Here is a 14,155-nt window from a genome sequence, read left to right as displayed (position 1 = left end):
GAGCAAATTGGAGAGGAGAAGGAAACACTCAGAGAGGAAACAGAGGCCCAGATTTCTAGGTCTGTGGAGGCACTCTGAGGACTTTGCATTTTCTGTGAAGAAGCCACTGAAGAAATTTGAGTGACATGATCTGACTTATGTTTTAACAAGATCTCTCTGGATGCCACGTTGATTAGAGATTGTAGGAGAGCAAGGACAAGCCCCAGAAGACCAACAGTTGATTCAAAGAAGTGATTACTCAAACCTGGTCCCCCTCCTCAATGAGGACGCAGAGCAGGAATCGACAAATAATGGCCACAAATCAAATCAGGCTCTCAGCCTGGATCTGTGGGACTGTGAGCTAATAACGGTTCTCACGTTCAGAAAGCTTGTTGAAGAAGAAAGAGGAGGAGAAGCTACAGAAACTGTATATGGCCCACAAAGCCTAAGATATTTAAAATCCAGAAGATGCTTTCCAACACCTGATGTAAAGCATGTGGCTGGTAGGAGGTCCTCAACCACATTTGGAAGAGGAATGCATGAGTCAGTTCGTTCCTGAAAACACTGTAAAGTGATAGGGGTCAAGAAACATTTACCCGTTCACCCTTAACCTTCACAAATGATGCCAGTTCCGTTGAGCTATTGAAAAATACATTCTGGCTTTCAAAAAAGTAACCCAGAGGTCATTTTCTCACATAGGCAAGGTCATAAACAACTGTCAAGTGAAGTTGAAATAGCAACAAATCAAATAATAACAAAAACATTTTTACAGAATTTTAAATCTTACAAAGCATTTTCATGTTCATTATCTAATTTAATCCCCAAATCAACGTCATGAGATAGTTATTATTTCCCCATTAGAAATGACCACATATTAAATCCTTAGTGATTGCTCAAGAAAAGCTGAAATCTTGAGTGTTACATCCATTAATGCCATGGTTGGGTGTTTTCCCATGGGAACACTGGATGCTAAAATCCACAGGGATTTTCAGCTCAAGATGGCAGACTAGGAAATATATTTACTTTCTGTTCCTCCTGAAACCATATCTCAATAAAACTGTAGAAATACCAAAATTCATCAACCAATAAAAGCCAAGATATTTTGGAAGTCATCAACCACAGAAAGATTTCAACACATTTCGAGAAGGCAAACAATGAAATGGAGGAGCCGTGAATAAAATAATGAAGAAAAAAAGGCTGAACCTAAGTAAGGTCTGCACAAAGCCACTCAGCTTTTGCTGAGCTCTGGTTATAGTAAATGGCAGAGGAAAGAAGAGGGGCTGAAAACAAGGAGACAAAACGTCATTTTAGGAAAAACAGGTCATTTAATGAGCTCCAGGGAACACTCAGCCTGCTGCCATACTAACTCATGAATTACAATGGATTGTTGGTAAGCAAGACAAGAAAACAGGGAAGAAACAAAAGAAACAAAAATCAAGACATTGTTTCTAACTGAACTCTTCTCAAAGGTGATCGAGGAATTATGGTTCAATGCCACAGCTGTAAATCATTTCTGCTCTTGGAGAGGTTACAAAGGGCTTATAATATTTCCCTTTTGTTCAGACAGAATTTAGGTCTGAGCAAAAGCTTTTGTGTCCTCCAAACCCAACATTTATTGGGGATGGAAGCCCAGATTTGCTGGGACATACCATAAAAAGTATCTCATGAGCAGAGGGTCAAACTGATTTTGGAATATATGAATTATGTCCAGTGTGAGTTTCAATAGGTTTTAAAATATATACATACATACATATATATATATATACATTTTTACTGATCTATATGATTTTGGGTTCTGAAACTTCTACATGTCACATGCGTGATACATAACAGACAATGTCAGCCCCAGGAGGGAGAAAACACTCCAATGAAGCAAGCCAAAGAAACAAGTTTTAAGCAAGTGATCAAGTGATGTGTAGACCAGGATTGTTCAATTCCTACCTGTCATGCTGAAGCTTCCAGCTCCTGAATAACAACACATGCTTGCCTTGTCCTAGACAGCCAAGAGTATGTCTCCTCTCTTGGGCATAAGAATCTCTAGAGTTACATATCTGTAGTAAGAGTGGACCCAGCTGGCATACTCACAATGACCAAATTGTGTTGATCGTACTTTATACCAATACATCGCCCCATGCTGAAGTTGCAATAAATGATATATTTGCTTTCTAGACATGAATGAGACGCCTTACTGGATATACTCCAGGAAGGCCAGAGAAGCTGGCTTCTAATCCATACGGAACAATTCACTGGTGAATTTCTTTCACGATAGCCCATCATTTATCTAGAATATCATCTTGACATATCTGGATCCTTCAAACTAGACAAAGGGAAAATACGGGCTTCAAGCCTCAATTAGAAATATGGAATGGTGCCATGCTGACAACTGGTGGTCCCTGACCTGTATCTTCTGAGATTAGAACACAGTGTGGTGGATGACCAATTCATGCATTGAACAAAAGAAGACCTCCTACAGGGCAGTGTAGCTGTTCGTTACAGGTATGGCACTTAGGGCTAAGTACCATAAGGACTACAAGAGAAAAAGAAAAACAAGTAACACATGAAGCATATACGATAAGGAGGCACCACAGTCCAGAGCACGAGCTCTGGAATCACACAGGCTTGGATCGAATCCCAGCTAAGCCACTACCATCTCTATACCCTGAAGGTCAGGCCAAGGTTTAAATGTTGTTTTACCAGATTTCAAAAAAGAAGTGAAGAAAGAACCTATCTGCCGGGAAGGGACATCGTGGGGTGCAGTATCCAGTCGGATCAGGGCTCTGCATCTCCTGCTCAGAAACCTTGGCCACCTGGCTCATGGTGATGCTGGCAGCTGAGCAGCCCTGGAGAAGGCGATCCTGTCTCCAGGTCTCGCAGAGAAGCTGGGGAGGTCTCCGGACGAGGTGGCCCACACCCTGGTAAGCTCTGGCTGCCTCCTGCCCTCAGGTCTCAGCAGGCTCTGGCCTCTGGGCCCCGTGGTGGGGAAGGCCTGGCCGATACATACACAGGGCTGAGGGGCCTGCAGAGCCAGTCCCCAGGGAGGGTGAGCTCTGGAGGAGGCTTCCACAGTCCCCAGCAGTCTCCGCATGGTGGCCCATCTGGCGCCAAACACCTGCCACCCACAGCGAGAAGTCCCAGACACTAGAAAGTCCAGAAGGGGCCCCACCCTTTGCCTTTGGGCCTGGGTTAAGCCACCAGCTGGGCTTGCACGTGACCCCTGCCTCACCCCCTGCCCCGCCCGCCCTTTCTCTGTGACACGTACAATGGATATGTCATAAAGCCAGGCTGAGCCAGTGCTATAAATTCAGAGGAGTTAGAATCTAGGAAGAAGCTCTCCCACTTTCACTCTCTGCTCTCAGATCAGGCAGGCAGTACCTCTAATATGGAAGCTATGGACACCACACCTCCCTCCCAGGCTGTCCTCTTCCATTCTGCTCATGTTTTCCCCAGCACCCCATTGACGGCTTTGGCGGGTATCGGGGCTTCAGCAGGCAGCACGTCTGACCCCGAACCTATGGACACCACACCTCCTTCACATGCTGTTATCTTCCATTCTGCTCCTGTTTTCCCCAGCACCCCATTGACGGCTTTGGCGGGCATCGGTGCTTCAGCACCAGCACCTCAGACCCCGAACCTATGGACACCACACCTCCTTCACACGCTGTCATCTTCCACTCTGCTCTTGTTTTCCCCAGCACCCCATTGACGGGTTTGGCGGGCATCGGTGCTTCAGCAGGAATCACGTCAGACCCCGAACCTATGGACACCACACCTCCTTCACATGCTGTCATCTTCCATTCTGCTCCTGTTTTCCCAAGCACCCCAGTTTCGGCTTTGGCGGGCATCGGTGCTTCAGCAGGGAGCACGTCAGACCCCGAACCTATGGACACCACACCTCCTTCACACGCTGTCATCTTCCATTCTGCTCCTGTTTTCCCCAGCACCCCATTGACGGCCCTGGCGGGCATCGGTGCTTCCGCAGTCAGCACGTCTGACCCCGAACCTATGGACACCACACCTCCTTCCCAGGCTGTCATCTTCTATTCTGCTCCTGTTTTCTCCAGCACCCCATTTTCGGCTTTGGTGGGCATCGGTGCCTCAGCAGTCAGCACCTCAGACCCCGAACCTATGGACACCACACCTCCTTCCCAGGCTGTCATCTTCCATCCTGCTCCTCTTTACCCCAGCACCCCATTTACCGCTTAGGCCGGCACTGGTGCTTCAGCAGGCAGCACCTCTAACACCAAAGCTATGGACACCACACCTCCTTCCCAGGCTGTCATTTTCCAGTCTGCCCTGTCTCCAAGTAGAACCACTACCCATTTCACACTGCTGTTCCCAGTTCTGGGAACACACCACCCAGTGGTAGCAATGCCTCAGCCCATGCCTCGACTCATTTACCTGCAACGTGAGCCAACAGATAGACCAACACTTCAAAGTTATGACAGAAAATTGAGTAAGTTATACGCTTGGAATTTCATTTATTATTATTAACAAGCACAACTGTAGTGCTTAGACTATAACAAGTACTATTCTAAGGGCTTACCAAATATTAACTCACTTATTCCTCATAATGGCAACCCTAGTGGTAGGGAATATTCATAATGTTCACTTTTTGGGGGGAAACTGAGGCTCAGAGACGTTGAATAGCTTGCCTAATGCCACACAGTTAGTAGGTGGCAAAACCCGGGATTAAAACCAGACCATCTAGACTTTCATCACTTTGCTGTGTCACCTTATTATAAGTTGTGGTTAGGGAAGGGACTAAATTGACAAGACTCTGAACTAAAAGGAGAAGGGAGAAATGAGAAAATGAGTGATCCTAGAAACTAGAGAAGGTTTAGGCTCAGAAATTTCTGGTGATGAGACCCAGAAGAACAAGAACTTGGTTGGAATGTTAACTTGGGGTAGCATCTGAATCCACTGAGAAATGGTTTTGTTTCCTGTAAAATTTAGAAAGGTCAGTTGGATGAAGATTAACGAAGACAAAAGTAGAAAGGAAAAGAAAAAGGTGCCTTAAGTGAGACATAACCGCTCCCCTCTACGTACCCACAGGTTGTGTCCTGTGGGAAAGGATGGAGCTCTCTCTACCGGGTTGGTCACCAGGCTGAACAAGGAGAAACATGGCAACCATTGTACTGGTTTTGATGATTCCTCAAAACCAAGGCTTCAGTTTCCAAGAACGACCTACGGTAGCATAACTAGTGTGTGTCACACATGCCACTAAGTGTGTTTCCAGTCACACATTTTAATTGGAGAAATACTTCCTATGAGGTAGGCATTAGTTCGCTATGGCTGCTGTAACAAATTACTACAAATGTGCTTGCTTCTAACAAAACACACTTATTTTCTTATGGTTCTGGAAGACAGAGGTCCAAAACCAGTTTCCCTGGGCTGAAACCAGGAGTCAACAGGGCCATCCATCCTCCTTCTAGAGGCTCTAAGCGAGAATCTCTTTCCTCGACAGCATTCCTTCACTTCTGGCCACATCAATACAACCCCAACTTCATCATCACATTCTCTTTGGGGTAAAAATTCCCTCTGCCTCTCTCTTACGAGAACACCAGTGGTTATATTTGGGCCCGTCCAGGTAGTCCAGGAGAATCTTCCCATCTGAGAACCATTACTTTCATCCCACTGGCAAAGTGCCTTCTGCCATTTAAGGTGACATTCACAGGTTCTGGAGAGTAGGATGTGGACATTTGGGGGCAATGGTATTATTCGGTCTACTACAAGGTAGATACTATTATCTTTCTCAGATGTAGGAAATGACGTTTAGGGAAGTAGTCTGTCTCAGGTCTACAATTTCCAGAGTAGAGACTTACATTCTGCCACTGACACTTTAGGACACACCCTAAACAACTTTAATCTGTGTCCTTAACTACTGCGTAATCCTTGGTTAAGAGTCACACTTAGGTATCAAGACCCAATTGAATAGAACGCAAGTACTGTCTCCTCTTTCACTATGTTTGCCTGGTGTACTGATGAATCTTGCCCAGAGCAGAAGAGTTCAGAAAAGTGTTATGCAGGTGTACGAAGAGAAAGCATTTACTGTTTGATGTGCACGGAGGAACGGAAGGCTTTTTCAAATAAAATAAAATAAAATATGCCACCAAATAGTCAATTGTCACAGCAGAGGTAACCCCGTGGGAGTCATGAGGAGACTAAAATTATCTCCAATTGTGCAGGGCAGAAAAGTTTCAATGAAGGCAGGTGTAGTTCAGCCAAGGCCTACAGCACAGAAGTAGGAATTTGGGTATGTACGAATGGGAAAAAAGACATTTGAGGCATGGGAAATAGCTTAATGCAGAATGGACGAGAAATATGCATTAGACCTTTTCTAAAACAACTGGCTTATTAACTCAGTAAATCGATTTAGTCAGTCAAACTAGCTTTAGCTGATTACTTATCCAGGGGATAGCTGTTGAGAGTAATTTTTGTCACAGAACAGTAAATAAAATGGTTGAACTATAGCTTTAGGCTTGCTAAGTGAAATAGATTGCTCTAGATGATTTTCAAGTGACTTACTTGGTAGTACTCACGAAATTGGGGGTTAACAATTGCTTAAGAAAACAAAGAGAATTGATTTTAAATAAAGTAGCTACTGTGTAAACTATCTGTTCAGTAGCTCATGTTAAACGGATGTTTATAATCCCCATTGGACAACCAACTACATTTTTGCAAATGGCAATGTGAATTGCTGTTGCATAAACTATAGCAATGACCACCTATGTAATTTGTTGTCCAAACCAGAAATCTTCTAACAATACTGGTGTCCTAATAAAAATAAGCACGAAGGGAACACACAGTGGGTGTCTCCCGTGTGCCTGTGCATGCATCTATATCTCACTGAACCCTCATAACAGCCCCCAAGAGAGGGATTCTGGGCGTCCCCATGCTGCTTGTGGAGAAACAGGCACAGGAAGGTTCAATAGTCTATCTACCTAATATCGCACAGAGGGTGGCAGAGCCCGTTTTTAAACCACCTGCCTCCAATACCAGGTGCCAGGAGCCAGACTCAGCCTACAGCTCTCTTCTGCTCGCCTGGAGGTGAAACAATGTGTCATGATTAGTCAAATCCCGTCTTCACTCATCAAGGTAGGTTGAACACCTGCACGTCCTCCAAGTAGCATGTAGCATAAGCAATAAGATGTTTGTCCCGTGATCGTCCAGGAACTTGGAATCAGCTGTGCCTGGTTAGGCTGAGCTGGTTTAGAGTGGAGAGGACCACCGATCTTCCACCTGGGCAAGTGCCTTTTGACCTCCTGCCATCAGAGGGCCGAAATCTCCAGCCTGAGAATGTGCTGAGCCCTGTAGCCTAGTTACGGCAGCTCAGAACAATGATGAGCACACCTTTTTCCAGTCACCTTTCCTCATGCTCCCCATGCCTCATACTGCCCTGCTTCTTTATTCTTTATCCCACAGATACCCAAAGCCCCTTGCCTTTGGGGAGGCGGATTTGAGACCTATTGTCACGTCACGTCCTCGCTTGGCTGCCCTGTGAATAAACCTCCTCTTTGCTGCAAACCTCAGCATTTCAGTGTTTTGGCTTGCTGCGCCTCAGACAGAATGGTTGGGAGCAGCGGTACAGGTCCCTTGCCTGTGAGGGATGCTGGTTCCTAGTAGTCACGTTGCGGATGTTTTCTCCTCTCGGGGTGGGGGCGGGGCAGACATCCTGCTCTTCCGGAAAGGGAGAAACACAGGTGCCAAACCCTTGCCCTCAGCATCACCGTCACCTAGGAGCTTGTTAGAAGCACAGAATCCAGGCCCCACCCAGAACTACTGAATACCAGCCTGCATTTAACAAGATCCACAAGAGAGGCATACCCATATTAAAGTTGGAGAGGCACCAAGCTGTCATCGTCTTCTCCATGGCTAATGAAAACGAAGCAAAGGTTCATCCCGAGCCGACTCTGCCTCAGTCACCTGGATATCACGTGAGCTCATTTCATCCTCCCCAGAACCTGCAAATGAGACTGAGGGTCAGAGTGGTCTAGCACCCAAGGTTCCATAAAAGAACATGACCAAGGCTCACTGGAGCCCAGACTTCCAAAAAAGCAGGCCCCTGAACACACCATGGCACCACCGCAGCCCAAACCATGGGCCTGGAGGGTAGGCCAGGCTCCCCACGCAGAGTTCACACCATTCGACAGATGCCCACAGCAGACCACAAGGCAATATGAGAAGTAAGTTCTGATTGTGGAATCTCTGAATTTTGAGATTTAAAGAAAAAAATCTGTTTTCGGGGGATGGTTAAAACAGTTCTACCAAGGAGTAAAGAGAGGGCATCTCAAGGCCCCTTCTGGACTTAGAATTTAATGCCTACTTATTGAGAAATGCTCCGTGCATTTGCTCAGCCCTACGTCGAGATGAAGTTCTCTGTGCCCTAGAAGCTTAGGTTCTAAAAAGGCCACAGAAATGGGTGAGACCTCAAAAATGCCAGAACAATGCAACGGCCTTAATCAGACTGTCTTTGCTTTGCCTTGCTTACAAGTCACTGACTTTAAACTGAATATGGTGTCATGTATTTACGTTTCTTGAAGCATTTTTTTTTACAAAAGATCATATAAAGGTTTTCTTCCATGGTAAAACTTTTATATTGTATTTCTCTTAAACTGGAGTGTGGTACATTTACCCTCCATCAGATGATTGCTTACAACTCACCTTGCTTTATTAAGAATACTGCTAGAGGCTTCTATGTCCCTACTAACAAAAATACATTTTCAGGCCCATTCAAACCAGTGAAAATCCAAGATTTCAGAGCACAAGATAATGAAAATTCTCTCTATCCGCGTCTTTTACTACTTTTAGCCTGTTAACAGTCCCTAAGTGTGTCAGATGAAAGGTACTGTCGCGGGAATTGACATCTTTAACAGCATTCCATACAGGTAAGTCTTGATTGTTCCAATTTCTCAGAAAGTTGGACACATTTACTGCCTCTATGACATCTCTAGGGTGTGTGGAAGAAATAAAAAAGAGGCCTGTACAATGTATTTCTCAAAATATACACACAAAGAGTTTGCACATACAAACAGGGAAACCTTATAAATAATGTATGGGGAGCAAAGTATTGTCGGTAACGGAACTACTCATTTCGAAAGACAACACTGTCACCAAGTGTCCCCTCACCAAAACTGACTGGGAATGTTTAGGGGCCACCAAACCAGAGGTGGAGATTTTTAGGCACATTCTTGCCAGAAAAGAGAGCCTAGGGCATAAACCACTCAACTTGTTGGCACGAATGCCAGGGCAACCCAAGCAAGTGGATATAGAAGCCTACGTAATGCTTGGAAGTAGGAAGCTTTGGGGGACTACACCTGGGCTGGTACTGGCCTCCCTCCCCAAAGGGACAAGGAGAGCAGAAACCTGGATGGAGTCAAGAGAGAGCAAAAAGAAAGGCAAGGCTGGGTATGGAGCAACGTTTGGATCCAGGGGCATGTGTCTCAGAACTGCTGGGGCTCTGCAGACCAGCTGCATCCCCATTCTCCTTGACCCTCATTGGTATAATGAACTCAGGGTGGGCGCATCCCGGCTGCCAAGTCACTTCCACCCGTCCATGGAGTTGACGGTTACTTGCTCACAGTGAACCAACCGCTCTGGACCTAACAGCTACTGCAGGGGGCGGTAGTGGAGAACAAGGTGACGACAAGGACCAGATGCGAAGGAGGAAGAGACATTCAGCGGACCGACTGGGTGGACTGATGGTGTGGCGTTAAGTCTGCAGAGCTAAAGGGGCCAGGTGTAGAAAAGGGAAGGGGAACCATGAGGATATGGTCAAGCCCCTTCGTATAGATATTTCATCCGTATGTTGTATGCAAGTTCCATTCAATTTGCTCTGAGTGAAAAAGAGAGAACAAAATTATCCTTTAAACCATGTCAGTGACTTTATTTACCATCTCATTTGATGAGCTCATAGCCCAGGGTCAGAGGGAAATGGGAGCTGTGAGTCTGCCATCTCTCAGGAAGTCTCAGGCCTCAGAGGCCCCTCATAGCCAAACTACCTCACCTTTTGCACCTTTCAAGCAACGTTATTCCTAAGTGCGAGTCACCCTCTTCATCAGGTTCTCCAAGAAACAGCAGTCTCTCCCAATGACAGAGGGAAAATGGGCTACTTTGGCTTTCTGAGGCACAATATGTAGTTCTCCAAAATGGTACCTGCCTGGGGGATTTTTCAAGAAAATTAAGCATCAGTGGTGATTTGTTTGTCTTCACATAACGTATGACCCAGATGTGCTGAGAAATAAGAAAAGGACGAACTTATCAAGGGCAGCTGATCCAAGGAGGCAAGGGGCAACTTCCACAGCCTACGTGGAAAGCTAGAGGAAGGGAACATCCAGCTGGTGGGAGCTGAACACAGGGGCCAGTCCTCCTTGGGCTCGGGATGCCACCGCCTCTTCCTACATCTTCACGCTCTCCTTCTCTGTTGGCCCCTCCCAGCCATATTAAAGAGCCACAAGGAAATGCTCTCCTCCATTCCATTTTCCTGTCCTCCTATCCACCCCTCCCTTCTTTCCCTTTGCCATCAATTTCTTGACTTGCCCCCCATTTCTCCCCTCCCATCTACACTGCGATCTGGTTTCTGCCCCACTACTCCCGTGAAACTGACCTCCTTGAAGCCCCCAATGATTTCTCTGTTGACAAGTCCAGGGGACTACTTCTCAATCCTTATCTTTGTGACCGCCAAGCCGAGTTAGACCTTAAACAACGTCTCTGTCTTGAAAATCTCTTCCCTTGGCTTCTGCGCCACCTTTCCTTTTCTTTTCATGACACCGATCACAACCAGTGCTGCAGATTCCATCGAATTAAGGAATGCTGTTGCCTACACGTGCGAATGAGCTAAAGTGAGTACAGTACTGAAGTAGAGGACACCTAAAGTGAAACGTCTTCATGTACGTCCACGTGGCTGAGCAGCAAGTTAACCTTTCATACATGTGTTAAAGAAGAAGAGTTGGGTTTTATTTTATTTACTTTTCCCTGGACTGTGTTGAATGGCTATCATCTACAAGTTCAGGCTACTTTTTGCTGAGGATTAATAATGCACTGGGAGAGCTGAGAGAAAACTGAATAATAGAGCTGTCTTTTTCTTGACCAGTTCACCTTAGTTTCCCAAACTCTAAGTCTTTCTCTTATTCTTTCCCCTTTTTATTGTAGTAAAATGAACATAACACAAAATTCACCATTTGGATCATTTTACAATTCACTGTACCATTCAGCGGAATTTACTACTGTCACAATGTTGTGCAACTATCACCACTGCCTAGCTGCAAAACATTTTCATCAACCAAGAGGAAACCTACACCCATTTTAAGGAGTCATTCCCAATTTCCCTCTCTTCCAAACCCCTGGCAACCACTAATGTATAATCTTTTCTTTGTGTATGGATTTGCCACTGCTGGACATTTCATATAAATGGAACCATACAATATGTAGCCTTTCATGCCTGACTTCTTTCACTTAGTTGCATCCATCATGTAGCATGTATCAGAAATCCACTCACTGTTACGGCTGAATCCTTCATACTGTTTGAATACAAAATTAAAAATACGTTGAGAGTGAAGCTCTGTTTTAATGGCACATCTATTAGGCCAATTCATTGAAAGAAGCTGAAGATGGAGATGTTGTTGTGAAATGATAATCGTTGAGAAGCCTCAGCCAATTGGATAATGAAAAGTTTGGGAAATGTTGCAAAAAATTCGCTGATTTATATTAAAAGCCTATTAAACAAGGATTCAGGAGATTGTCTTTTTCTTGCAGGTAACTTAAATGAGGCAGAAAGAAATAACTGCCCTTTAAAACACATTTTGAAAGGATTCTATTTATTCTTAATAGACGAATGGGAGGGAGTACAGGAAGTTCACATCCAATATGGACTCCCTGTCCAAACACTGTTTGTCGTTCTAGCCACCGCTATCGAATTATATTTCTTGAGAGTAAGGCAGCTCAATTCCTGCATATTACTTTCTAAACTTCATCCATCAAATCCATTAATACAGTATAAACAAGAGTTGTTCATGTTTAAGTGCAGTTCAAATATCAGGTATAAAGAACCCCCAGTAAGAAAAAGAATCCTATATCTCTTGCCAGAATGTGGTCAGCTCTGGGGTGCTCTGCTAGCTGAAAGACACATTCCTTATTAAGAGGATAGAGGCTGTTTAAGAGGGATGAGAGCCAAAAAAATTTAACTACATATATGTGTTAAGAGCAGTGCTAGGTTATCTCATGTTCTAGATCAGTCAAGGCTCACCATTTTACATACGTGAAAAGCAAAGTTAAAAGTGTATTCGTAGGGCTTCCCTGTTGGCGCAGTGGTTAAGGATCCACCTGCCAGTGCACGGGACACACGTTTGAGCCCTGGTCCGGGAAGATCCCACATGCCACGGAGCAACTAAGACCATGTGCCACAACTACTGAGCCTGCGTGCTAGAGCCCGTGAACCACAACTACTGAAGCCCACGCACCTAGGCCCCGTGCTCAGCCACAGCGAGAAGCCACCACAATGAGAATCCCGCGTACTGCAACAGAGTAGCCCCCGCTCACTGCAACTAGAGAAAGCCTGCGCACAGCAACGAAGAGCCTAGGCAGCCAAAGATAAATAAATAAATACGTCTATTTTAAAAAAAATGTGTTTTAGTAACTTACTAAAAGGCACACAATCAGTAAACATGAGCAAGGATTCAATCCCAAATCTGTCACACTGAAGTTGAAGCTAATACACGAGATTGATAAAAACAGCACTAATTTAAAACTTCAGAGGTATTTTTTACTTCATACTTTCACTAATGCTCTTTGGAGATAAATCATTTCATATATATGGGCCTTAGTTTTTACAACTATAATAGTTGGAAGCTTGACTAGGTGATCTGTATGTAGTCTTCCAATTCTAAAATGTTCCACTAATTTGGATTCCTACAATAATTGCCCTTGCAATACATGCATGCTGCCACCAAGTAGCAGTAGAGACTACTAGTTCCTTTTTTATCCCTAGTGGGGGTGCATTTTGACAGCAGACTTATCCGTCAATAGTACAACCTGTTAGTATAACTATAAGATAACAAAATAATCTGGTATCCTTTCCTGTAAAAGAGAAGCTTTACATTGTGTCTGTGAATCGTACCAGAATCACCTGTAGCTTTATAAATATAGAGGAAATCCTGAACCCATTGAATGAGAATCTTCAGAGACAGGACTTGGGCATCTGGAATTTTGGGCTCCCATCATTTGTATATTTTATTTCATTTTATTTTTGCCTATGTACAATATTTGTCACATCCTTTTGAATCTTTAAAAGGTTCTTTCTGTTTTAAATTTTAGAATATTCCATAATCTCCACCTACTTTTCATAAGGTGTTATCTGTTATGTTTATTCGATCTTGTGCTTCTCCTGGTTAAGACTTCTTTCTTTCCTTTTTTTTTTCTCGTGGCCCTGCCTCATGTCTTGCAGGATCTTAGTTCCCTGACATGGGATTGGACCCCAGGGTCCCAGCAGTGAAAGCGCCATGTTCTAAACACTGGACCTCCAGGGAAGTCCCAAGATTTCAGTTTTAAATGACTTTTTTCCCACTCTAATTCATTCCTGGGATCAGTTTCATGTTTGGACATTAAAGCAACCTTGCATTGCCAGAATAAAGCTACTTTGATTGTGATATACGATTGTTTTACATACCATGGATACAGTTTGTGCTTCTCTTTACACATTTTGCATGCATGTTCAAAGGAGAAACTGGCCTGTGATTCTATTCTTGTAATATCCTTTATAGATTATTTTTAAGATTCTATACTTTATTTTTTATTTATTTATTTTTGGCTGCATTGGGTCTTCATTGCTGCATGCATGCTTTCTCTAGTTTTGGCGAGCGGGGGTCTATTCTTTGTTGCAGTGAGTAGGCTTCTCATTGCAGCCTTCTGACCGCATGGGCTTCTGACACCATTCGTCGGTGCTACTTCAGTTCCTTACCACTTCCCTTCTGACCCTGGGCGGTGAAATCCTCTTTCTGCAGCTGGCCTGCGGCAGAAAGTCAATGAGGCAAGAGTAGGCTTGGAGTATCCAAGGAGCAGAAAGGATGTCAGCGTGTGAAAAACAGAGCGAGCAAATTGGAGAGGAGAAGGAAACACTCAGAGAGGAAACAGAGGCCCAGATTTCTAGGTCTGTGGAGGCACTCTGAGGACTTTGCATTTTCTG

Source organism: Delphinapterus leucas, chromosome 9, assembly GCF_059928025.1.
Source record: "Delphinapterus leucas isolate spDelLeu-1000000601 "Yukka" chromosome 9, BTC_Dleu_Yukka2, whole genome shotgun sequence".
Classification (NCBI taxonomy): Eukaryota; Metazoa; Chordata; class Mammalia; order Artiodactyla; family Monodontidae; genus Delphinapterus; species Delphinapterus leucas.
Note: the sequence above shows the minus strand (reverse complement) of the source record.